At 33.3% G+C, this 26334-nt stretch overlaps 2 protein-coding genes across 3 annotated transcripts in view; one reads left to right on the forward strand and one right to left on the reverse strand.

Annotated features, from left to right (window-relative positions):
• Positions 1-26334, reverse strand: part of LOC124536213 (pseudouridine-metabolizing bifunctional protein C1861.05) — a 167904-nt gene that overhangs the window by 73716 nt on the left and 67854 nt on the right. The gene's annotated exons all lie outside the window — the stretch shown is intronic.
• The window catches only part of LOC124536160 (CD82 antigen-like), a 98322-nt gene that overhangs the window by 46940 nt on the left and 25048 nt on the right, over positions 1-26334 (forward strand). Inside the window, exon 3 of one of the 2 annotated variants that reach the window (XM_047112627.1) lies at positions 12625-12662. The exons of the other annotated variant lie outside the window; for it this stretch is intronic. The gene's annotated coding sequence lies outside the window, so the exon portion shown is untranslated. The remainder of the gene's footprint in view (positions 1-12624; positions 12663-26334) is intronic. 2 annotated transcript variants of the gene reach the window in all.

The following is a 26334-nucleotide window of genomic DNA, read 5'->3' on the forward strand; positions in this document are numbered from 1 at the left end:
TGGCGTACGAGACAAGCAAGAAACATTCATTTTATTTCCAACTAGCTAAATCCACAGCTTTAGCTGCGTGTAATTTATAAAACTTTCTAGCATACAAACTTTCATCTCCCTCTTTAAACAAATTCCTATCAGGATTCCCTCAGAAACTGCCTCTCTCCGGAACTTAAACTATTTCCATGCCAAAGCTCATCTAAATCGGCTCATCGCAAAGAGGTGATAGACGATTATTATCACGTTTATAATTTTAGTATTTTCAAAACTGTCATAATAATCTTAACATTAGTATCGATCGTGTCCAATTAGTAAACAAGATTTTACTATAAATGAGATGTACATTTCGAGACTTTAATTAATTTCGAAGATTCAAAACCCAGTTAAGTGATGATTGTGATATTAAAATCGGACCGGACCGCGGGAACCGCAAATAATTTATTATGTCAAATGGCACTGACACTGCGGGTAAGCAATGTGGCGCTTGTATCGTATCGTTTTATTTTATACAAAATATCATTATTTTAATTAATTTTAAAGTTATTCGTTTAATTGTATCTCATCGTGGATTATATCTTTATTTGTATTATAAATGTGAAAGTAACTCTGTCTCTCGGTGCTCTTTTACGACCAAACCGCTGAACCGAATTTAACGAAATTCGGTAAGAAGAAAACTTGAACTCCTATAAAGGATATAGGCTACTTTTTTGCCAGCACATGACAACCAAAGGCCTAAAATGCGAGCGAAACCGCGGGCGACTACTAGTTTTTTTATATATGTTATTGTTGAGACATGAAATTATCTGAGCATTAAAGCTGAGCACGAAATGTAATAGAATTTAAATTGTAAACAAGATAGTTTAATAGATAAACAGATAATTTTATCACATGTAATATATGACATTATTATTATATATAGATGAAATTTTACTGTTTTATTTTAACGTTATTTGTAGTCCTTGTATGTGTATTGTTGTATATTATTTTACGTACTAACAATAGTTCTTAAGTAATAAATGTTACTAACAAATTCTAAGGATGTAAGTCTGAAATAATTTCGTTATAAATATTATGATAGCAAAAAATTGAAGGGCTCTAAACCCAAAAACAAGAACGAAATATTGTACATTCATATTAAAGTTCACGCGAACAAAGGTCGCAGGCTCAGCAGTTCCTTGATAAATACGCCCTAAACAATAAACAATATAAATCAGTAGTTTTCGAAGACACTTGGCGCCTGAAGAGCAAGAGCGGCTGCGTCAGATTGTTAGACGAGCGTGTTAGATAAGTGAGGCGACACAATGAAATAAAAATATACATGTAGAGTTATTTTAAAATTTCTTTGTCTTTCATAAATATGGCCAGCTTAGGACGCTTTCCCGATGTTAAACATTTAAATGAATATTTATTGAAATAATTTACAATTTAAGAAAGGAGTAAAAGTCTGCAAATGTCTGTAGGCTTCTTTATTCTTTTGAAGAAAATCTGAATATTTTTAATTTCAATAATATTCTGATACAAGTGCGCATTGGAGCTGCGTGGAATCAACTCCAAGCCTTGAGGGGTAGAAGAAAATCAATAAACAAATATGGAGTAAAAAAAAAACAAAAATAATAATTAATAAGATAAACATACACTTTTTGTTAATATAACAACACAACGAAGTATATAATGTACGGGTCACGCACACAAAGATAGAAGAGACTGTTCTATGTTTGTGTGGCGGCGAGGAGGCATGCCGTTTGACGTCACGGCATACGAGTAAGTCTTATCTCAAGGCGTATCTATATATTTAAATTATTATAAATTTGTTACAAAATAAACTTCTAATCGTAAATTTGACACTGGAAAGTAAAGATATGTTCGAAGGGCTATAATACGAAACAATTCTATTTCGAGAAATATATTTGGAAGTAGTTTAACAAACCTGACGCGTTTTAATAAGAACGATAAAATATTCCATGAATTTTAATAAAGACCAAAATACACGTGAGGAATGAGTGAAGCGGTTACCAGTTCATATGACCTTATTAAATCTTACAATGTGGGAGAGTTTGGTTATCTTCGTCGATATAAATCATGGGGGCGGGGGCGACTCCTTGCTCCACCCGCGGGTGGCGGAGGCTCGAGGGGCCTCAACCGGACTCCGTTTATTTTTAACTTACACTTGAACATTATTTTTATGCTGGACACTTAGCTCCGCCGGACCGTTCCGTATAACAACCGCTCGGCCCTTATTATTAATGCTACAATTATAATTTGTTCCGTAATTTGCATTTGTATTTTCGTAATACACAAAATGTTTTAACATTTTCAAAGTTAAACATTTTTAATCAAAATGTCCGTGGAAGATTTTCGTTGCTAAATTATGTTATTATTTTGTAATAATTATTGTACTATTTTAAATGTTTTAGTTTCATTTCAACTTTTACTTATATTATGAATGCGAAAATAACTCTCTCTGTAACGTACTTTAGAATTTCAATAAAGAACTAAGGCTACTTTTTTTATGGCTGACGATTAATCACAGTTTTAGTGATATATGATAGCGAGCTAAGCCGCTGATGCTGATTTGTTATTTCATAAACCTTACTCTGCGTTTATAAAGTAATAAAACTGTCATTTAAATTTTATATTCCATGTAATTTAATAAGACTTGTATTATATTTTCTAATAAACACCGTTATCTCGCGGTCCGATCCGAGCATATGGCTTTCAACCCTGTCGCTATCGTATAATAATATCAATTTATAACGATATCGATACGTCCATAATACGATCTCAGAAATATTATACACCATAGAGTTTTATTATAAAACCGAATCTATTGAATAATCTAGTATAGGAAAAAGTTTTTCCCTTATCAAGGATAATAAATTGCCGTGAGCCCAAAATGTGATACTTGATCGCAACTCCGAAAGATTTCCTTCGCGACTTCTAAAGCTGATAAGTATTTGATATATCCACCCTCTTTTATATCGGAACGAAAGGTGATATTTGAATATCACTGCTTCTATCTATCTCGTCGTTCCGTCGCTGCATTTATATAACTCAATATCGAAACACGATGTTGTTTCTTTACGTTTCTTGGAAAGGAAATTATTTTGCAATACATTAAAAGTTAAGTTTTAACTTAGATTCAAATACAAAGTAAAAGCGTGATACAAAAATTAAAACATGCGTTATTAATTTATGATTACTCAATTTCATATATTTATATTATTTGTTATCTGTAATTTAAGAGTAATCGTTATGTTTCTTCTGGTTCCTATAACCATTTACAAGTAGCTTAAAAAAACAATGAATATAAAATAAGATAGACTAGACTAGAATAGATAGATAAGACTTGGTGATAGGGCTTTGTGCATGCGCGCCTGGGTAGATACCACCCACTCATATGATATTCTACCGCTGAACATCAGTGCGCAGTATTGTTGTGTTCCGGTTTGAAGGGTGAGTGAGCCAGTGTAACTACAGGCACAAGGGACATAACAGTTTCCAAGGTTGGTGGCGCATTGACGATGTAATTTGACGATTGTCTATGGGTGATGGTGACCACTTACCATCAGGCCCATATGCTCGTCCGCCAACCTATTCCATATTTTTTTTTATTTTTATACCATTTTAAAAACATTTTAGCTCTCGATATCTTGAAACAGTGTATAGAAAATATCACTGCTTATATTATACGGTGAAAAACGACCCTTTGGACATTTGCCCTACCAGGTACAGGGTATACTATGTTTAATTTATTAGCTATAAATAACGTGCGGGAACGGAAGTTACAAATAGAACTCCGCAAACAAATCACGTATAAAGAGACTCGCTAAAAATAGAACGGGCTCAGTCGTCCTTTCCATTGAATATCATAGGTCACTCGTGTCATTGTGTAGATACTGGATAACGGTTTCAAGAACTCGATAAAACTTCCCACCATAAGGTGACAACACGCGACATCGAAGTAGTTAAAACACGCACACAAACATTGTTGGCTATAAACAGTTAACTCTAGTCTTTATTGGTTCGTAAAACGAGATTATAATGTCTTCAATTTAGATTACATTCTATTTTTTTTTGTTGATTCGTAAAGGTGCAAAATTATTATGCCTAAATTGTTTTTAATTTTTTGCGTATACTTATCTTTGAATGTACATAGACGAAACATCAAAAGCCAGATAACGCGACCCTGAATAGTGAAGCTCTCACATGTCTCAGACAATAATATCGATTTTTACACAAAGCAGTTTACCGTTGCTCACGAAGAGATAGATGAGCGTGGCCGAACATATTAGATAACGAGATTCAAAATGTTGATCGTTATAAAATCATTATATCAAATCCAGGACTGTATCAAATGCTGCCTATGCCAAATAGATAAGACATGGGTGATCTTCAGATCTAACGTAAGAGATCATAGGAAATAAATTGAAAGTTCCTTGTGTAGATGTCTAATTGTCACGATGATAGTGATAGACTGAAACTCTTCAAGCGAAAGAAAACTAAAAACCTTCAGTGACTTATAGTAAAATCGAGCAGTCGTTTCTGGAGTAAACGTATTGGGCACGCTATGGTGCAATGAGGGCACGGGACTTGAAAACTAATTGACCGATTTTGATGATAATTAGTTTTAGTTTATACCACGTCATTAGATCATATTGCCAAAACATTTTATTGATTGTACAATAATAAGTTACCACTTCCAGGATAACTGCAAATATGAAATAACTAAAGCTTCTGAGAATAACACTACTACATCACCAGATTTTCTAACATTGAGTTACTATTTGGAAACAAAATATATTTTAATTAAAATTTAAATTATTTATAATAAGCTTCGTAGGAACATGTTAACAAAAATAGCTAAATTTGAATGTTAGTTGCAGGCTCTATTAATGAGGTTTTCGTACAGCGGCACGTAACTACATCCGGTCAACGCCGCAGTGTCCACATGACACAATTTCGGGCAGGAAATTACACGCTGTAACCGCGACATCGTCTATGGACTACAGCGGATTGCATGAGCTTGATATTAATATTATTTTAATTTAATTTGGTAGGGCTTTGTGCAAGCCCGCCTGGGTAGGTACCACACACTCATCAGATATTCAACAATACGCAGTATTGTTGTTTAGCGGTAGAAACCTATTGTATTGTATAAACCTATTTCATAAAAAAATGGTTTCATTGTAACAATAAGACAGGAGCAAATGTGAAACCTGATGGGTAGTGGTCAACTTTGTCCATAGACATGTCAGGAATACGGACATGTCCTGATTGCTCCAATGATTGCCAATCAAAGGAATGCCAATAAATGAAATGTCATCCCTTACTGTACTGTACTGTGTAATATCGATGTGATTTTGTAATAATCGCTGTGTATTCTCCAAATATTGCCAAAGATTATGCAACACGATTTGTACTTGGGGCTTGGACTTTGGTCCATTCGGAATTGGTTCTATACATTTTAAAAACTAAACCACTTTTATTTCAAATTTAGACAATAGGATCTACATATATAAAGCTCAGATGACGCAGCTGTGACGCGTGAATTTTAACCAAATCCACCATTTCGGGTTCAAATCCGATCAAGGACCTCTAAATTTTCATGTGATTGATTTGGTTTCATAATTCATCTCGTGCGCGGTGGTGAAGGAAAACGTATGATAAATTGCATGTGTCGGATAAAAATTGTGCCATATGTTATAATCAATCTGTAGCCAGGTCCATGTTCCAAACCTTCTTCTTAACTGGAGGGGAGCCTGAGTCCAGAACTGGAACGTATACAGAGAGCTTTTGCTGTATTCCTAATATTTTGATAAGATTTCTTGATTGTAGCCAAAATCAAATCTATATTAATATTATAAAATGTAACTCTGTTTGTCTGTCACTCCTTCACGACCATTCACTGAACCGAATTTGATGAAATTTGGTATGAAGTAAACTTGAACTCCAAGAATCCTGTTTTGAAGTTCATAGGCTACTTTTCTTGCCTGACATAACAACCAACACTTTAAAACGCGAACGAAACCGCGGGCGACTACTAGTGTTCTTATAAATAAAAATCATTTAAATAATAATTGTGTAAGTTTCGCTGTGCTGTTAGCACGAAATATTCAAGTCGTAAATAATGTTAGTTTGCTTACAACGCTCGGTGTTAATTACTTCTGCAGTTTAGGTTTATTTGTGAAAAGTTACTTTCATCTCGGAATATAGATGAGTTCAAATTAAACCTACAAATTTTTACTAACTCTCCGGACAGTAGCTAAAAATTAGTATTTTGTAAGTGTTTATTTCATCAATTATTATTCTTTTACCGAACAGCAACACTTTATATCATGTACTAGTAGAAATCATGGTGTTGTTTGTCATGTGTCAGCCAAAAATAGTAGCCTATGTCCTTTCGTGGAGTTCATATTCGCTTCATACAAAATTTCATGAAATTCGGTTCAGCGGTTTGGTCGTGAAAGAGCATCAGACAGACAGACAGAGTCACTTACACATTTATAATATTAATATAGATAAATGCCTTGTAATACAGTACTCCGGTTTAATTAGTGAGTGATTCTGTGTAATTACAAGGGAAGCAGTAATATGTGGGTAGATATGGAGGTTGATGCTTGCTCTGTGATTTACCATCAAGTATCATTGCTCGTTTAAAGTTCTAAAAGAAAACAAAAGATGATTTTCTCCGCTTTTTTATTTTTAAATGTTACATCGACAAGTGTACATCTTCGAGGTATCCTGTTTTGCTCAACACTGGAACATTTATGTAGTACAAAACCTCAATACACTTGTATAGTGGATGAATTTCTGGACGAACCAGGAAGTCGCCCGCGCCGTGTGCGATAACTTTCGGCCCGTTACCGTGAACGGGACGTTGGAATAGTCGAGTCGGGACACGTGTAATAAGAACTATGGCGTTCGCTCTTGCGCCGTTAATTATTAGTTTTGTCTCAGTTGTTTTGTTAAAAAAAACTTTTGTTTTTATTTTAATTTTTTTTTTATCGTTTTGATGGTTTGATGGTAAGTGGTCATCATCACCCATAGACAATGAAGCTGTAAGAAATATTAACGATTCCTTACACGATGTGCCACCAACCTTGGAAACTAAGATGATATGTTCCTTGTGCCTGTAGTTACACTGGCTCACTCACCCTTCAAACCGGAACTCAAAAATACTGAGTACTGTTATTTGGTGATAGTATAACTGATGAGTGGGTGGTAGCAAAGTGTAAATCATTTAAACCGATATTATTATTTACACGGTCGCTATACTCGTGTATTTTTAAAATAGGAAGGAGTAGGTTAAACACAGACATAATCTACATAAAATTACTAAAACAATTTATGTTTTACACGACCTATTAATATTCGCTTGAAATTTCATGAGCATATATTGTTGTGGTGAAGATTATGGACAAAACCCGCAACGTTAGTTATGGTCGAGTGCATCAAATTACTATGATGGACCGTGGATAGATCCACGCGCTAACATAGTAATTTCGTATGAGTATATGTGCCATAATGTTGTCTTACATTTTCGCGATTATTTCACATTGAAATAAAACTAGTTGTAACGGATTTAAATCGCGTATTTGAATTATTTTTAACATCGGGATGTTAAAAATAATTAATATGTTACGTTTCGAGCCCTTTACAGCGTTCGTGGTAACGGGTAGACATTATTATACGCGATTCAAATCAGTTAAAACTAGTTTTATTTCTATATGTGCCATTATTTTTAATTCTTCTTCTTCTTTCTAAAAATCTTTCAGACATAATGAACTTACAATCAAATCAAAACAAATTGAATAGCACTAAACGATATTAAATCAGATGAATTTAAATGAAACAATTAATTTTAAAAGTAGTACTTTGTGTATGTTTAAATGCAATACACACGAATTAATCATAAATTATATCTGACCGTAATGTATAATTTTCAGGTAAGTTTACAGTGTGTCACATGACAAGTGGTATTATATTTATTTTAAATTTCATAAATTAAATTAAACATGTCTATGAACGCCCATATTTAGCGTATAAGTACTTATGCCTTAATGCATATATCTCAAGGAAGAAAACTAAGGAAGTATACTTTCATATTACTCAGTATTACATAAATCGCTGGAATGGTGACCAATAAATAAGGAAAGTTTGTGACATAGGGGCCAGTACTAAACAAACATAAACTAATATAAAGCACTATTACAAATTACATTTTTACAGAAACATTTTAACATAGATTGTTTTAAAATTAGAGAATATACAACTCAGTTACTTCAGGAGCTTCACAGTTCAGGTAGGACGTCATAAGTTTATATTAATGAATACGGAAGTCAAGAAATGCAGCTCCGGATGATGTATTATGACTTTATTTTTTATTGTCTCATTAAAATCTTTCGCTCTGCCAGCGTTAATTAATAATAATTATTCATAGCAGTGCAGCGTGCTGTATCACGTAGTATTCAGATATTTTATTTTTTTTTATTTTCACGGTGACCGTTCTCAAAAGAGGTAGTCGTTGCGCGATGGATATCATGGCACAGGATAGTGAGTGTAAACACAAGTACACTTGATGTTTTTCACATAAGAATAACGTTATCACGAGAATTATCAGGCCTAGGTTCAAAGGCCGAATGTGATTTAGAGGCGCCTGAGCTCAACCGATAAATTCTTGGCAGTAAATCTAAAAGACTTGATATAAAATTAAAAGTCGTAAAAGCTACCTAGACCACTAGAACAATGACTTGACTTAATTCACAGTTTTAGTAAAGTATGCAATGATTATGAGAAACTTGCAATGTTCATGCATAGGAAGTAAATTAAAGCAGGCCGTGTGGTAAACGTGCCAACGCGTTCCGTTGCGTTGATGTGCTATCAATATTGAACGGCAACTACCTGCGGTTTCGACCTGGAAACTCGCAAATGAATTTTAAACACAAGAGTGATAGGATAAAGGGTATATGAATTTTAAATTATAAACGCTATGAAGTATTATTTTGAATGGTTTAAATGTTATCACTAAATGTTGAACATATATATATATGGGATATGTTTGAGTTTATACGGTGACAAAAATAAGAGATTTTATTCGTATACAGTTTTCAAACTAAATCAAAAATTTTATACTTGGTTTGATTAAAGTATTTGGTTATCTACTAAAGATCAATTACTCATAAAGAATATAAACTATTTTCTTATAGTTGTTAAACGTAGGAATCGTTTAGTTGAATTAAATAATATCTGTTTTTTACACAAAAGTAGGTTGTTATCGGCGAATGTCTACTTGAGAGACGTGTTTCCACGATCCTTTGTTTCCAATTCCAAATTCACTAGACAGAGGGCTTTAAGATAGACCGTCTGGGAAAATATTGATCACTTATTATAATATCAAACAGCAACTTCGTGTACCTGTGTTCCAGTTTGTTGAGCGAGGCAGTGTAATTAGATGAATCTGAGGGAAATATGCATCCACGTAGTTTGCATAGGAAAGTAAATATTTCATAAGGTGCAAATGTGTACGAGCAATATCATAAGTGTGCCGTTGACCACGATTACTTAAGATTCTTATTTGTCCGCCTTCTTTGTCAAATTCCAGGCAGGATATATTAATTTAAATAATTGTATTAACTACTGCTTGTAAAAGCCCACTTGAATAAAGTATACTTTGATTTTGATTTTGATTAAAATTCTAATAATAAGTTATAAAGAATAAAGAAAAACGCGTTTAATTCTGTTAGATGTAATCTTTCATAAATCAATATGCATATGTACAACAAGTAAAGTACAGTGACGAACAATAATTCTAGATATAAATAGACATATTTTATACAGATATTTATGACAGTTTTATTTATGAAATAATTATTCAAATATGATTTATTATAATCGTGTTAAATGTATCGTGAGCGTATTCTAGAATAGAATGTCAAAATTTCGTGTATATTAAGAATATTATAACAATTAATCAAACACGTAGGTGTTCTTCAGTGACGTCCTTTGTTGAAGAATGACAAATCGACAATGAAGTTATAGCAATATTTACTGAAATGATAAATGGATTTGTAAAATCTATAGTGTAAAGTTAGGTTGGATTGTTGACGTCATGGCGTGTTCGCTTAGGTAAGCTTTGTGCAATCCCGTCTATATCGGTACCACCCACCATCAGATATTCTACCGCCAAATAGCGATACTTATTATCGTTGTGTTCCGGTTTGAAGGTTGAGTAAGCTAGTTAGACTACAGGCACTAAGGATCTAACGATATAGTACCCAAAGTTAGTGGCGCATTGGTGATATAAGGAATCGGAAAAATATTTTTTCTTACAGTGCTAAAGTCAATGAGCGGTGGTGACCACTTACCACTGGCAGTCTGCCTACCCGAGGAAGTCTTTTGACGATACATCCAATCTCTGATTTTAAAACGAAAGGCAGATGGAATACGCGAAGTATTATAGTCAAGTAAATAAAAATATAATTTCCACTGTATCTGTAACAACGCCATCAAAAGTGTCACTTAAATTAATACTAATTGACGTAATACCAAATAATTAATCGCACACTCTAAACATATGTTTACAAAAACATAATGATCAATTATTCAGAAACGTGTTATTTTTAAGCTCGTTAATTGCGCGTCAGTTTTGACAACACAGATAACCAAAGATATAAAACAAACACAATTTATAAAAAAAAAAAAACTTAATAAATTCTGCAATTTGAATTCGACTTTTGTCTTTTAAACGAAACAAAGAGAGGTCGAAACCTCATTACAGAGATGCCAGAGAAACGTTATTTGTTTGTTTTACTTTGTTAACCTTTTGAAGAGAATACTGGCGTATTTAAACACCTTACTTTACAATTATGTCGTTATCAGGCCTTACAAATCAAACACTACGCCTTGCAAAGGGTTAATTAAAAAAAAAACGTCATTATTACTCTGTATAAAAAACAACATGCAATTTATTTTCGTGTAACATGTTAATCTTAAATAAGAAAAATGGTATTATATTATTTAGCAGCGTATAGAAGCTAAAGAGCTGAGACGGCCCAGTGGTTAGAACGCGTGCATCTTAACCGATGATTGCGAGTTCAAACCCAGGCAAGCACCACTATATATATATGTGCTAAATTTGTGTTTATAATTCATCTCGTGCTCGGTGGTGAAGGAAAACATCGTGAGGAAGCCTGCATGTGTCTAATTTCACCGAAATTCTGCCACATGTGCATTCCACCAACCCGCATTAGAACAGCGTGGTGTAATATGTTCCTCTCCTTAATAGAAGAGGAGGCCTTATCCCAGCAGTGGGAATTTTGCAGGCTGTTACTTTACAATACTTTAGACGCTAAAGAATAAAAACAAATGTTATCATTGTATGCGTACGAATAATCCTTAGCAACTGTAATGCACGTGTTTCTAGCAATAAACCTAACCTAAATACGTTAGTTAAAATTGAAAGGCTTCGTTTTACGAGGTCTTTCAGGCATATTTACAATAGGCACTGGAGGTAGGACACGGGATTAGGTTGCTCGTAAAACATTGTATACTGAAACCTAATATTAAGCGCCGTTTTGTGTGTGAAATCAACATAGTTACTTGAATAAACGGTATACAACTTGCTTAAATGCTAAACGTGTGCCAAAATGAATTATGCTCAATGTAATTTTGTATAAAGATGAAGTTTACTAGTTTAGTTTACACTTACTTGGTGGTGGGGCTTTGCGCAAGCCCATCTGGGACACCAGGGTACCACCCACTTATCAGTTATTCTGCCGCCAAGTAACAGTACTCAATATTGTTGTATTCCGGTTTGAATGGTGAGTGAGTCAGTGTAAGTACAGGCACAAGGGACATAACACCTTAGTTTCCAAGGTAGCACATTGACGATGTAAGGAATAGTTAATATTTCTTACAGCTTCATTGTCTATGGGTGATGGTGACCACTTACCATCAGGTGGCCTATATGCTCTTCCGCCAACCTATACCATAAAAAAAAGTTTCAGTCCTTTGATTCGCCTGTGTGTGGTGGTTGAAGCCAGGTTAGGCAAAAGGTATTGTAGCATAAAAAATAAACGTATTTTATATTTGTTATTTTAAATGTAACAGCAAGTAAAAATCAAACTAATTCCCAGATTTCTGCTCTCCTTATTGAATACGTTAAACATGTAACATTTAATCATCCGACATATACTCGAGTTATAAGTCAAAATTAATCACATCTATTTAGATGTGCTTAATTTAGTGATGAGTGAAAAGATTATAAATACTCTTCCACCTCACCTCGGCTCTAAAATCAGGAACAATGTTGTGTTAAAGCTAATATTTGAAATTTAAATAATTTAACTGTAATCTTTTTGTATGTTTTATTTTTATGTACTGAATCCTTCAAATATATGTAGTTATGGATAACGCCAGTGAAGAATCATCAATCAACCAGTCGAACAAGCAAACACACGGGGACACAGAGGACGTTTGTTTTTGAAGTCTTTTGAAGGTTGAATATAAAACATTGAATAACAGAACGTAGAAAGTATCAAATACGACGATGATGATTCCGAAATTGCGGGATTGTGAATGTATTTGCCGTCTTTTGTTTTTACGTAATTTGATTCCTTATTTTTTTTATTGCAGGAAATAACGAAGAGTACGAGCATCGAAATGCCACCTAAGTAAGCTAAAAAAATCAAATAGCATTCATAGAACACCATCTTAATAGTTCAGATCGAATGATACATATCATTGCTTACGTCTTATGTCATATTGCTTATCGTTTTATAGTTAACGAGCAACAACTATTCATGCAAAATTAAACCTTTATGTAAACGCTTTACAGTGCTTTTTATCTATTGTTTGTATTGTGTCTTAGTGAATAATTTCAGTTTATTAAAACTTTCCTAACAGGAAAAATTAACGATTGATAAATACTATTATCTGAAAATTAATATGGGTAGACTAGTCAAACAGACCTGTTACTTCCTTTCTCGGACGAAAAAAAAAATATTATAAACTTGATAACCGCTTACGCTTAGCAACTCAACTAAATAGCTCATAACTAAAGCTATGACAGCTTTAGTTATGTTCTTAAAAAAACACACTTCACGTTAAGAATTTATGAAAAAAATTATAAACTATTTTTTTAACAACAGTGACACTACAAAATAAAAAGGTAATATTATTAGACGTTATATTAAACTAATATTGAATTACGCGACAGTGAGTATTTGTGATATCGAATAAAGTTAGTTTCAGTTGTAATACGAACAATACTATCCTTATAAGGAAGATTTCTATGTTCAAATATCATATAAAATTAATAAGAAAAACACGTCCATTTCGTGAAATACTGCCGAGGACGTTGCTGGAATTACATCTACGCCCATAAGCCCCGCGACGACAGTCACCGTGGCTACGTATTTCTTCAATTTAAAGAAGAAGAAAATAATTGTTGTGGAAATAAATAAAATTGCTTTTGTTGACGTTAAGTAGTATCTGTAATAAAAGTAGAATGTTTATTGTCCATTTTATTTACAAATGCATGAATGTTCTAGATATAAAAGACGCATCCGTTGAAATAGAAGACGTACACGACTTAGGACTTACAAACGTTAAGTTTTATAGCTCGGAGGATACACTGTTTCAGTTGGTCCAGAAAATGTACTTAATGACGAAAGCGGAGGGCGAACGGGATGTGTTCGAGTCACAGAAACATAACTTATTTCATAAATCACTCGAAAGCGCTATGGACCGAACCGTTATTATTGCCGATGGGTATCCTTGACTATGTAGATGAATTGGGTCGATAAGATCCTTCTGCAATAAATTGTACACATTACCGTGTCGCATACGTTACGTGTGTGCATTTCATGCAAGTCTAAACAAGGTCAATTGTCAACATACCTGGCATTTGTATCGATGCTAACGCTAAATTAACTTAGCTGATGTAACAATGATACGACAGTTATGTCAGCGATGCATCGCAGTTTTATCGGGACATCAACGGATCGTGTGCATTTACGCTGATGACTGCATTTACAGCTGAAACGGATATAACCTACGGCTGCTTTAATTATCAAACGGGTAATTTACGATGCGAGTTTTGAATATCAGCTGCTTAATGTGTGCCTTAAAATTGACTCGACTTCTCATGATCGTTACGTGTGTATAACGCATGTATAACGCTGTGTATACTGTGTTGTATAACGCTTTTCAATAAATGGGCTATACGACTTATGAATATTTAGAATTACAATTGAAGTGAGCTATGCAAAATTCTACAAAAGGATAATTGATTTCAAAATTCGGCGACCTCTTTGGTCGAGTAGTGTGTACACCGGTTTTCATGAGTACGCCACTCCGAGGTCCCGGGATCGATTCCTGGCAGAGTCGATGTAGAAAAAGTTCATTGGTTTTCCTTGTTGTCTTGGGTCTGGGTGTTTGTGGTACCGTCGTTACTTCTAATTTTCCATAGTTTAAAGTTCAACAAGTTTTTTAGCTGTTTATATTGGGATCAGTGTATGTGTTATTGTCCAATATTCATTTATTTATTAAACATCATTTTCTATTTGCATTTAATGATTTAACACTTTCATACAGATCTGATCATCTGTCATCATCTAACTTAGATGAATGTTTCATGAGGCTTGGGACTTGACTTTCACGTAGAGCCTTTGACAGTTATAGGTTCTAATTTTCAGCTTATCTCTGATTCCTCTATTGTGATAGCGTTCGACGCAACAAGACCCACAATAGGTTTGTCCACTTGGCCTCAGAGATAGACTACAAAGTGATTTTGTAATCGGTGATAAATATACTAACGTTACTATGTTACTTCTCTTAATCAGCTCATTTTCCCATACGCCAAAATGTTCTTAAAAAACTATTTATAAGTAAAATTGGAAATTCTTAAAGAAACAATTTTATTTCTAAATTTTAAATATCGTATTAGATTGAATTATATTTTTTAAAAAGTTTTTCGGGCTGTATAATATGAATAATTAATTAATTTTAAATTACATAAATTACATTAATCTATGGCATTATTAATTCAATTAAATACCGAGAAAGGGCTGAGGGACCCACATTTATTGATGACCTAGTTACGTGCACCCTTATAAATCCACTACTGTTTACATATTACAAGGTTCAAGCATTATTAATTAATTTAGTGTTGTTAAATTTATAAAATAATATTATTTAAAGATAGATAAAATTGTATGTCAATTAATGTTTGCTTTGATTACAATTTATTTGCTATAGTTGAAAAAAGGATTATGCTTCAATTTAAAAATATATTCCTTCAAAATTGTCAGTAGTTTATTTACAGTACATAATTTTGTATTGATATTTATACGACAAATCCAAAAACAAACAATTGTACACAAAATGTACAAAATCACGTATGCATTCGAAATGGCAAACAAAACGGTCCTAGTTTGCTTTTGTTCGATTGTTTGTATTAATCAACATGACAATTTATTTAATATGGTTATTTCAAAAACATAAACGTTCCCTGCACAGATAAAAAAAAAACATAAAAATATCAATGACATTTATCATTATTTTGATGTGTTACCATATCATAAATAGATTTTTTTCCTTCTATATTGAAACAATAATCGCTTGATTTTTTATTATTAAAAAGTCCTTAACAATAAGCGGCGGTGACCACTAGCAATACACAATCATTTATGGCAATTGATATCTTGTGACCTGTTTCCTTCTACTTGTAAATAATTAAAAAAAGTGCTATAAAATGACAAACATACAGACGAAGAAACCTATGAGTGTAATACTATTATGATATTATTACACAACCTTGCAATAGTAATAAATACACCAGTACATAGAGTATTTTTATATTATTGGTTTATTTTATAAATATTATAGCTCTGGAGTTGAAATAAAACCTTTTTTTAAAATTGATAAAACAAGAATGAAATATTTACATTACATGAGCAAATGTCTTTTTTTTTTTTAATTTTGCGCGGGAAAACATATTGTATTATTTTTAAAGCCACAGGAATGACGTTCTGAAATCGATTACGCTTATTTATATGAAATCGGATAGAATAACAAAGTATGAGTTTATTAAATATTACATAATTATAATATAAATGTAACTATATAAATAAGTATATCTAACGATAGCATAAATGTGATATATGAAATAATATTTTAAGTGCGCACAAGGATCTCCGAACGTGGTGGGATAGAGACACAAGACTTCCTGTTTTCCTTGTTTATGACCCTGATCACGATGAGTTATAACCATTATTTATGCCACTCGATTGAACAGACCTCTCAGTTGATTGCCAATTTTCTTAAATACAATTACATTTGGCCGAGGTTCATATTATAATCAGAGCTTTTAACGATATTCAATGATAGATATTATTTAATAGTCTCTGGTCTAGAAAATTATATAAGGAGTCGGTATATGTGGTGCGTCGCCAGCGTATTTCTGTCATTAGATTTGAAGTTGCTGTTGTTGTTTTATTGAATATGTTAAACTATTTTGGTCAAATATATTCATGTATTGCGTTGCGTTTATTCTTTTACAATAACAATTGATTTTAAAATAGTTTGCTTATACCTATTTAGAGCCGAGATGGCCCGGAGGCTAGAACGTTTGTCTGCAACCTGTTTATCAACCAATACCGCCTGGATCCAGTTCTAACTCGCCTGCTGGATATTTCCATTGTCAAGTTCTTGGACATTGCTAGTTAGAGCAAAGAAAATAATAATACTATCTTATATGTTAATAGTGTAAGCCGATTTATGCCCCGTGATTATGAGACGATAACTGCACATAAGAAATCGATTATGGTGTCATTTTTGAAGAGATTTAGCCGTATTGTGTACAGTAAAATAAAGACTGCTCTTCATTGCAATTTACTTAATTAATACAATTAAAATCCGGCCGGTGAGACGGAGGTGCTTTATAAGAAAAAAAAAAAAAAGAAAATTGTAAATAAAATTGATATTGAAAATCAATTCTAAGTTAACTATTTCGACATTCAAAATAATTTAAATAAAATTTCATAATTTTGGCGCCAAATGTAGATGAATGCATTTCGCTAGCGACTGACTAGACTGATTATTATAATAATATAAATTTACACGAGCAAATAGGCTTTTTTTATAGTGGTCACCCACCCAAGCCACTTTTTGTAGGTACTATAAATAACGCCAACAACCAAAGAATAATATTTTATCCGTCTTGTCCTGTAATTACAAAATGCTGAATAGCAAATAAAATCGCTGTTTGCCGGTAGAATAAACGTTATAGTAAAAGGTATATAATGTTTTCGGATATGCCGTGGTGAGCGGGAGAAAAATGTTGTGGTGCGAACAAAACTTCAAACAATAACATTTCAGAAATTGCCGTCGTTACTCTTATGAGAGTAACTACTTTTATTAAATGTAAAAAGTTCGTGTTTAGAGCAGGGGATATAAAATATTTTTGACAGCATCATAAATTGTTTTGAACTCTTATAGCACGTTATGTAATTTTTTAAGGAAAAAAAACAAAGAAAAAGTCTATGTAGACTAATTACGAATAATAGAATGAGGATAACATATTTAAGATATATACATTATATAAAAAACATTATTATTCGACTGTAAAAGTTAAGAAGTCATTTTAAATATATGATTCATTACTTTTTACATATTTTACAAAATACTTTTGACGTTCGCAATTCTAAATGACAAGTTTTGCTGTGTTTAAAATTATACTTACATCGCATACATGCGTGATTCGACAAAACTCAAATAAAATACTATTACACACGGTGCTGCTCTCCAGTTCTGTTACCTGAACTTGGCTGACACGCTGCCGCGTGTCTACATTGTTTTCAATGAGTTTCAATCGCCAATGTAATTTTTGGCTCATAATTTCGATTCCATTAGCAATCAAGATGTACCTTCTATACTGCTTATTTAATACATTAGATACAAAACTTATTTGAAGATTTTTTAAAAATATTCCATGAGAAATTTAAATTAATAACATTATATTTACTAAAAAATAAACAGACAAATAAACGATTGAATAATTGTTAAGGATTTTCAAATATTTTGATCGAGTATGATACAAAACACGGCTAAATTTCTAAAAATTAAAAAATAGACAGGAAACTCGATAGCCATAAAAATCTATATTATAAAAATCAAGTGAAACAATTTCGATTGTGATTTAGTTTATTAAAAGTTGAATGAAAACAGTAATGCAATTTCCTAACTAGTTATAAAGTAGATAACACAGAGTTAGTGGTCAACCTTCGGGCTATATAGGGAATTCGTTTACGAGTTAGAAATTAATTTCCTGCGGCACAAAGCAATCGGCGATTGCGATGTGTCTCTGATAGGCACGGCTCGGCACGTCCCATTGATTGATTCACTAACTGTTTTGTGTTTCGCTTTTTACGTTCAGGTAATCGGGTCAATCGTTGTGAAAATAAATACATTTACGTGCGTATAAACTTCCTATTAACTTTAATTTGATAAACTAGTAGCTGTTTGCGTTAAGTAATAATTCAACCAGAAAATCATTTTTGTATGGAATTGAACTAATTATTCATTACGTAATAAAAATATATCTCGATGGAATTTCGGTTACGGTATTTATTAGGTAGGTAGGTTCGGTAGGCATTTTCTAATCGGTTGTTACCATCTTCCGGTAAGAAGGCCAGGCGCATGAATTTAAAGATTTCCAAAATACAGGAGTATCATAAAATAAAAAAAATTCCTAGCTTTGGCTGCTACTGAGTTTTAAGCATAGAATCGAAAATAAATTAAAGGTTTGAACAAACGTACTGGTACATACATAAATACATACTTGCATACATACATACATACAAATCAGGTGATGGTTTGCTACCATCTGTATGTCACCCACCGGCATTTTACGAGATATTACGACATTGACACCATCAATGCTAAAACTAAGGAGTAGTCAAATATCATGATAATTTAATTGGCCTTAATTCACTCACCCTTCAAACAGGAACTCTGTTAGATAAAGTATTTCTATTTGACGAAAACTACCCAAGCCGGCTGGCCAAAGTCCCGGCTGGCCAAAGTTCCACCACAAAGTGTTTTGGATTTAAGTAAAACATCTTTGAATTATTTTCTCTCTAATTTTTGGATATGAATATCACAGCGTCTGTTTGTTTGAAGGTTTATTTATTCTGTATCTCGGGCTGTCCCGCGACAAGTTATGAAAAACGGCTTTGTTGAACATGTGACAAGAATAAATAGAAACTGAAGCGAGTCTCAGATAGGTTTCATGTTTTCACTGCATTCTGCACTGCACATTTAGTTAGCGCGATATTTTAATTTAAAAATGTGTCTGCATATATATTTTCACTGAGCGATATTTTAATTAACGGTTTGGAATTTTTAGTATATTTGTTTTGCTATTTTAAATTATTTATTAGCCGATTTCTAAAAAAGTAAGTTTAAACTAAGTTTCTTATTTTTTCGATGTCTATAATGCCTAAAACTGCAAATACAGCTACAATGTTGGGGCTGAGCTTGAACTGTTTGTGAGTTCGTGTATATATCATCAATTGGATTACACAAATAGATACAGAATAGTGTACTCGTGATGGCGCCACAGACATATTAGTTCAATATAGGCGGAATCGGTCAGTATAACATCTTGTACTACCTATCTCTATATATAATAAAATTGGAGTGCCTGTTTGTAATATTAAATGGCCCTTTTTTACTCAATGCATATACATATATGTATAAACGGTACATATACCTAGCAAATTAATATTTTTTACAATTTTTGTCTCTCTATCTGTCTCGGAATTGTTCGACCGATTTTGATGGGACTTGCACTGCCAAACAACTGATGTAATAAGGCGTAACTTAGGCTACAATAATATTTTTTTTTGTTAAATTCAAACGCGTATAAGGTAGTGGGAACAGCTAGTTATGAATAAAATAGTTGTCTTTATTAATTCGTATTTATTAATTTGATCGATTAATTTAAATAATATACTCAAATATTAATGAACTAATAGTGTATATAAATATCACTCGTTCTCTCTCTATTAACTATATGTGTTACTAGTCTGCATGTGTTTTTGGAAAATAATTAGAGGTTAAGTTTCCTTCCATAGTATTGCATTATTATCGTGAAGTATTTGTAATAATTTCTACAAAATAATTTGAATTATTACGTTTAACATTTATATCTGTACCGTGTATGTAAGCCCGAGGTAATCTGATTAAGGTCCGGTTCAAATATAAATACACATTTTGGTATGAAATGATTTCGCTACGGATATAATTTCGCTTTTACGAAAATATCTTTACAATTCAAAGTAATAAAACTAGGAAACATATGTAGTATGATAATTTATTTCAATTTGTGTGCTGGGAATAGTTATCCTTTACGTTAATTTGATATGAGAGAGATTCAACGCCGATATGGCCCAGTGGTTAGAAGGCGTGTATCTTAACCGTTCGAAGGAAAACATCGTGAGAAAACCTGCATTTGTCTAATTTCATAGAAATTCTGCTACATGTATATTCCACCAAAGCGCATTGAAACAGCGTAGTGGAATATGTTCCTAACCTTCTCCTAAAAGGAAGAGGAGGCCTTAACCCAGCAGTGAGAAATTTACTGGTTGTTGTTGTTGTGTGTTGTTTTTGATAAAAAACGATTCTAGCCTTGCCAAACTGCTGCATTATAGAACTTATATTTAAATATGATATTTTCATTCTTTTATAACAACCAATACAATCGGTATACAAATAATTGCTGCGAGAACGCTAGTTGCATTTCCAGCTTGAATAGAAATTCCAATAGTCTGAAAAATGAACCAGAAACTTGTCATCAATGGAAGCAATAAATGCTGGTTTTAAATCTTTAAAGCCATTTTCTGCGATGCAATTTTGATTGAACCATGTGTTCTGTTTCTTGTTTGGAATATTTTGATTTTATGTTGTCTGTAGATTTCTTTTTTATGTACTTTAACGGTAACGGTTAGAAAGGTACGTGGACTTCTAAGGAAAAACCGGCTTATGTGGGATGTTTACGGACGGAATGTAATATTGTCATTTCACATTTCGCGACGAAGCGACACAGTTATCTTTTTTTATGGTATAGGTAGGCGGACGAGCATATGGGCCACCTGATGGTAAGTGGTCACCATCACCCATAGACAATGACGCTGTAAGAAATATTAACTATTCCTTACATCGTCAATGTGCCACCAACCTTGGGAACTAAGATGTTATGTCCCTTGTGCCTGTAGTTACACTGTCTCACTTTCAAACCGAAACACAACAATACTGAGTACTGTTATTTGGCGGTAGAATAACTGATGAGTAGGTGGTACCTACCCAGACGGGCTTGCACAAAGCCCTACCACCAAGAAGTAATCGTGTCCGCTGTGCGGAATCGTAACGTTTCCGCTCAGCCGTGTCCTTCTGAACCATAACGTTCTAATAGAGGGAGGCGACGACATACCACGCCGATTCCCTGCGGAGCATTGCCCACGTAATCGCAGGAGTACACGAGGGAAAAGTCTCGTTCTATCTTACTCCAAGACCTAACTCCCCGCGTTTCAAGCGTAGCTTGAAGCTTTCGTTGAGATTTGTCTCGGTCCTCGCCTTAATGGTGATAAACCGTTCATCAATCGTCGGTTCGCGTCGTATCTGACACAGGTAATCTCTGAAAGATGTAAGTGGAAGGTGATTGGTCACTTAAATATCTTGTAGATTTCCAAGGCCGACAGACCTCCAACGACGTGTTTGCGCGCATACCGTTCCGCGTGGAGACGGTACCTGGTACCACCTGGTACCTGTCGCTTTAGTCGCTTCAGCCTTGGCCAGTGAATTCGGACATCAGCATTTCTCAGCAGTAGCATTCTTTTGTAGTAATAAGTCAGCCAGGTCAGTCAAGTCAGCCAGTCACTCAGGTCTGTCAGCAGCAGTCTGCTGATAGACCGAGTTATTTTGTTTTACTAGCTACGAGGCAAGTAGCTAGTAAAAGATAAAATAAGCATGTAATTTATGTGAATTATTTTTTCTTATTAGATGATTAGTTCTGATTGTTCATTCTGACGTAAGGAGGGTTCCTTAATGAGTTGCTAAGCTATATGCGTTCGTACGTAAGGAGGGTCCCTAATGACTTGCTAAGCTATATGTGTCCGTGCGTAAGGAGGGTTCCCTAATCAGTTGCTGACATACATATATGTGTCTGTACTTAAGTATATAGCTTACGGTGCTCGTGGATTAGACTTAACCCTTTGAAATATTTCTGTATTATTGGCGAAAGGACTCGTAAAGGGGACACAAACTGCAAAGCTATTCAACGTGGAGTCTTGGAGTGCTGAAGAGGTCGTTGTTGTAGAATTCAATGTCTAAATCGAACGTTACGTCATTGCAAATCCAAAGATTCAGAGTGTGGTTGACTATATTGCTTGAAAATAAAATGCAGGTGTACTAAAATAACATCTCGGGGAATTTCCCGATTTAAGTACAATCGTGCTCTAAATACTCCCCCATAGTCTGGGTATAGCCCGAGAGAAAAAAAGCTAAAAAAAACAGAACAGTTCTTATGGAACTAAAATATTTTGTAGAGACGAAAATATATTTTTCATGTCCTATATGCGCAGAGTTTTTGTTTTTGATTTTTTCGTCTTTTATTAATAGTAGCCTAACAACATGTATGCTAAATTTGTATGATGATCGGTTCACTTGTTAAGAAAGCATGATGAACAAATTAAATTTAATAATATCATATCAAATACGAAAAATTATTATCAATATCTAAGAAAGCAACCGCATATTTGAAATGAAAACGTCTCAAATAATATAAACGTATTAAGCAGCGTTTTCTTTACAACTGGAAATATTTTCTTCAAATTACGAAGAAAAGTTTTCCTTTTAAGATAAAATGCACGAGTGGTTTGTAATGTATGATCATGGATAGTGATTTTATTCCCCTGTGCGGGGAGAAACAGAATGCATGCTGCAGAAGGGTGGTGTTTTGCATTTGCCTCGCAGCAACGTTGAAAGCATATTCAGGTATTGAATGAATTTAAATGCAAAATCATATATGTAACTCGTTTATGGTTTATGGTTAGCGAATGTGTGAAGCGACATTAGTGCGGTAGCAAATCTGTTTTATGAATTGTGCTATATTCTAATGCACAGGAATATATTCAAAATTGAATGCAATTCAATATAATCTCTTCCCCTCTTATGCATATTTCTTAAACGTGACTAAGAGATGTGTTTACTGGTGTACAAAAAGAGTATTTTGATCTGATTTAATTTTAATTTATTTTATTTTATTAAGGTTGATTGTTAGAATAGTATAAAAACTGTTTTGATTTCACCGTTGCAATAGCTAATATTTAATAAAACAAATCCTGTTAACCCAAACCAAACCAAAGGGTTTAGAATTTATATTCACCGAAATACTGGTAGTGTTTTCACTATCAACGTTTCGTAAGGTTCTCAGGATAATGAGCAGGCATTGTCATTCAGACATGTCGTCCACGTTTCAAAATAAGAACATTCAAGCGAAATAATATTTATTTTGTTATTTTCCTTGTCTTGGCTTAAACATTGTTTGCTTTCAAATTTTTTCCCCTTTTCCGGGTTTCCATCTAATCTAAATGACTGTTGTATTAAATCTGGTGGTAGGGTTGCAATCTTTATATATTTATTAATTAAAAAAAAATGTATATATATATTCACAGAGGATTAGTGAGTGACGTAATCGTTCTTTCTAAATTTGAATTCATCTAATTGTTCTCTTACAACACTTTTAACCAAAACTTGTTCATAAGTAAACGATAAAACCGCCTATTTTTCTGTTCCACATATAATCTGTTCTCTATGTATCGTGCAACAAAGTATCGATAAATAAATATCATCCCGCTGCTTGATTGACGGCTGACATAAACTGCTGCAAATAGTATTGGAGTTACGTAAAACTATTCGCTTAACGGAATCGCTATGAAATCGATTATTAATGAATATCCTGCTAAGGTTTTGAAATTCAACGTTAGCTAATTTTGCTATCATAATATTATTACTACTGACTATTAAAAAATTTAACATACTTTGAATCATCTTTGACGTTATCTTTTCTGACAATCAAGGAAGCAGAGTTGAAAATTATTCGCAGCGATTCGATCTTCAATTCCAGTATTTTTTTCATTGTCTAACTTTCCGTGAGCACAAACTCTTTTACCAATTTATGACTTTGATGATGGTATCTTTATTTTAACGAGGAGCAATTGAACAAGCTTGAATGCCTTTAGAATATTTTCATAGGGATTATATCCAATCGTCTCAAACACGATTATGACCACCTCTTGCAATTTTTCCTTATTCGTAATCTGTCCTTTTCTGAAACCACTTAACTGTAGAATTAAATTTATTTTCCAAAAAGGCGATCTCAATATCTCTAGCTTGTTTTAAGTTATAATTTAACTGTTTATCGGTAAATATGCCTTAAATGTATTAATATATATACATACGTGCATATATTGATGTATAATGCATTAGTTATATGTATAAATAATTGGTTATAATAAGAAAAATCGAACTCCTGTTGCAACTTTTATATAAAAAAAGTAAAGTAAAGTAACAGCCTGTAAATTTCCCACTGCTGAGATAAGGCCTCCTCTTCCATTAAGGAGAGAGATTGGAACATATTCCACCACGCTGTTCCAATGCGGGTTGGTGGAATGCACATGTGACAGAATTTTCGATGAAATTAGACACATGCAGGTTTCCTCACGATGTTTTCCTTCACCGCCGAGCACGAGATGAATTATAAACACAATTAAGCACATATATATAGTGGTGCTTGCCTGGGTTTGAACCCGCAATTATCGGTTAAGATGCACGTGTTCTAACCACTGGGCCATCTCAGCTTTTTCAACTTTTATATGATATATCCCAAAGAAAATGATATAGTAATGTGTATTTCAGTATGTACAATATCGAATTCTCTTAATTTACGTATTACATTAATAACGGTGTTTTTCTTTCAGTTTTTATATACTCTTTTACAACCTAAACAACTTTAAAATAACCTTCGTAATTTAACAAAATTTACGTTTACGACATACGGCGTGTGTGTAGTTTTTGTTCATAAAAATAATACTAATACGGTCGTAAAAGTACAGTAGGTCGTGCGTGATTCCATTGTTACTGTAGCGTCGAAGTGAGCCATCTACATACTTACATGTTAGATTTAATTAGTGCTAACGAACGGGGCGGATAAACACAAATTAGTCACGCAAGAACAAGTACTTTGAACTGACTTGAAAAAGGTAGTATACCTTTGTCCATTTACAAAACTCGAATAATTATCTGTATCAAATAATTTTAATCGAACCGATCTTATAGATCACCTTTGAATGAATAATATTGAGGTCACTCGGAATTCAAATTTGAATTTCGAATTCGAATTTAATTCTTGGAAAATATTACACGTTTAAATATAATTCCGTATATTTAAAGCGTGGAACGCAGAGTCACTAATATTAAATTTGGATTATACACGGTTTGGAGTATACTTCGGTTTCAATCGCTGTTTTAATCTGTTGCAATTTGAACCTGTCAAAGAGATAGTTTTGTGATAATCTATTATTTTTGTTGCAATCATAACTCGACAACGCGTTTCTATCGACAGAACAGATTTGTATGAAAATAGCGATTACGTGTTTTAAGTTTCAATGGATTATTACTGTTTTGTTAAAATAAAATTTGCTATTATTTTCATTTATTAGACTTTGTTTACATTGTGCCAGAATGGTTGATTATTGTTACGTCTACCCCCTCGTTTTAACTCGTAGTTTGAAGTTAAAAAACTAATAATGTTTAAGTTATTAATGAATGTTCTCTATAAAGCAAAATAAAAACTCTAAAAGTATTATCATTACCTAAGATTTGTGCGTTCAAACATAATTTTTCAATTCGGACTCTTCCCGAACATTCTTGCGATTAATGCTTTCGACCATAAAAGCAATCCAGTTGTATCTATTTACTTAAACATATGTAACGACGTACTTTGTCGTGATTTTATTTCTCTTAGAAATTTTCGAAGATTCAGTGTTTTTTCAACGGTAAGATGATAATGATATTTACGTCATATTGACGAAATAATCCAAACTGAAAACCATTAAGGAAACAATTGAATTAAATTTTATGGTAGAAAAAGGGGACTGTTATATTACTTATATAACATTGACATAGTGACCCGAAGACCCTAGTAACATTTGCATGTTATTACCTGGCAACACCTTCGCTACCTTGCGGTGTCTCCTGTGTAACAAATATATTTATGTGTGG

The sequence above is a fragment of the Vanessa cardui genome, chromosome 2 (genome assembly GCF_905220365.1).
Source record: "Vanessa cardui chromosome 2, ilVanCard2.1, whole genome shotgun sequence".
Classification (NCBI taxonomy): domain Eukaryota; kingdom Metazoa; phylum Arthropoda; class Insecta; order Lepidoptera; family Nymphalidae; genus Vanessa; species Vanessa cardui.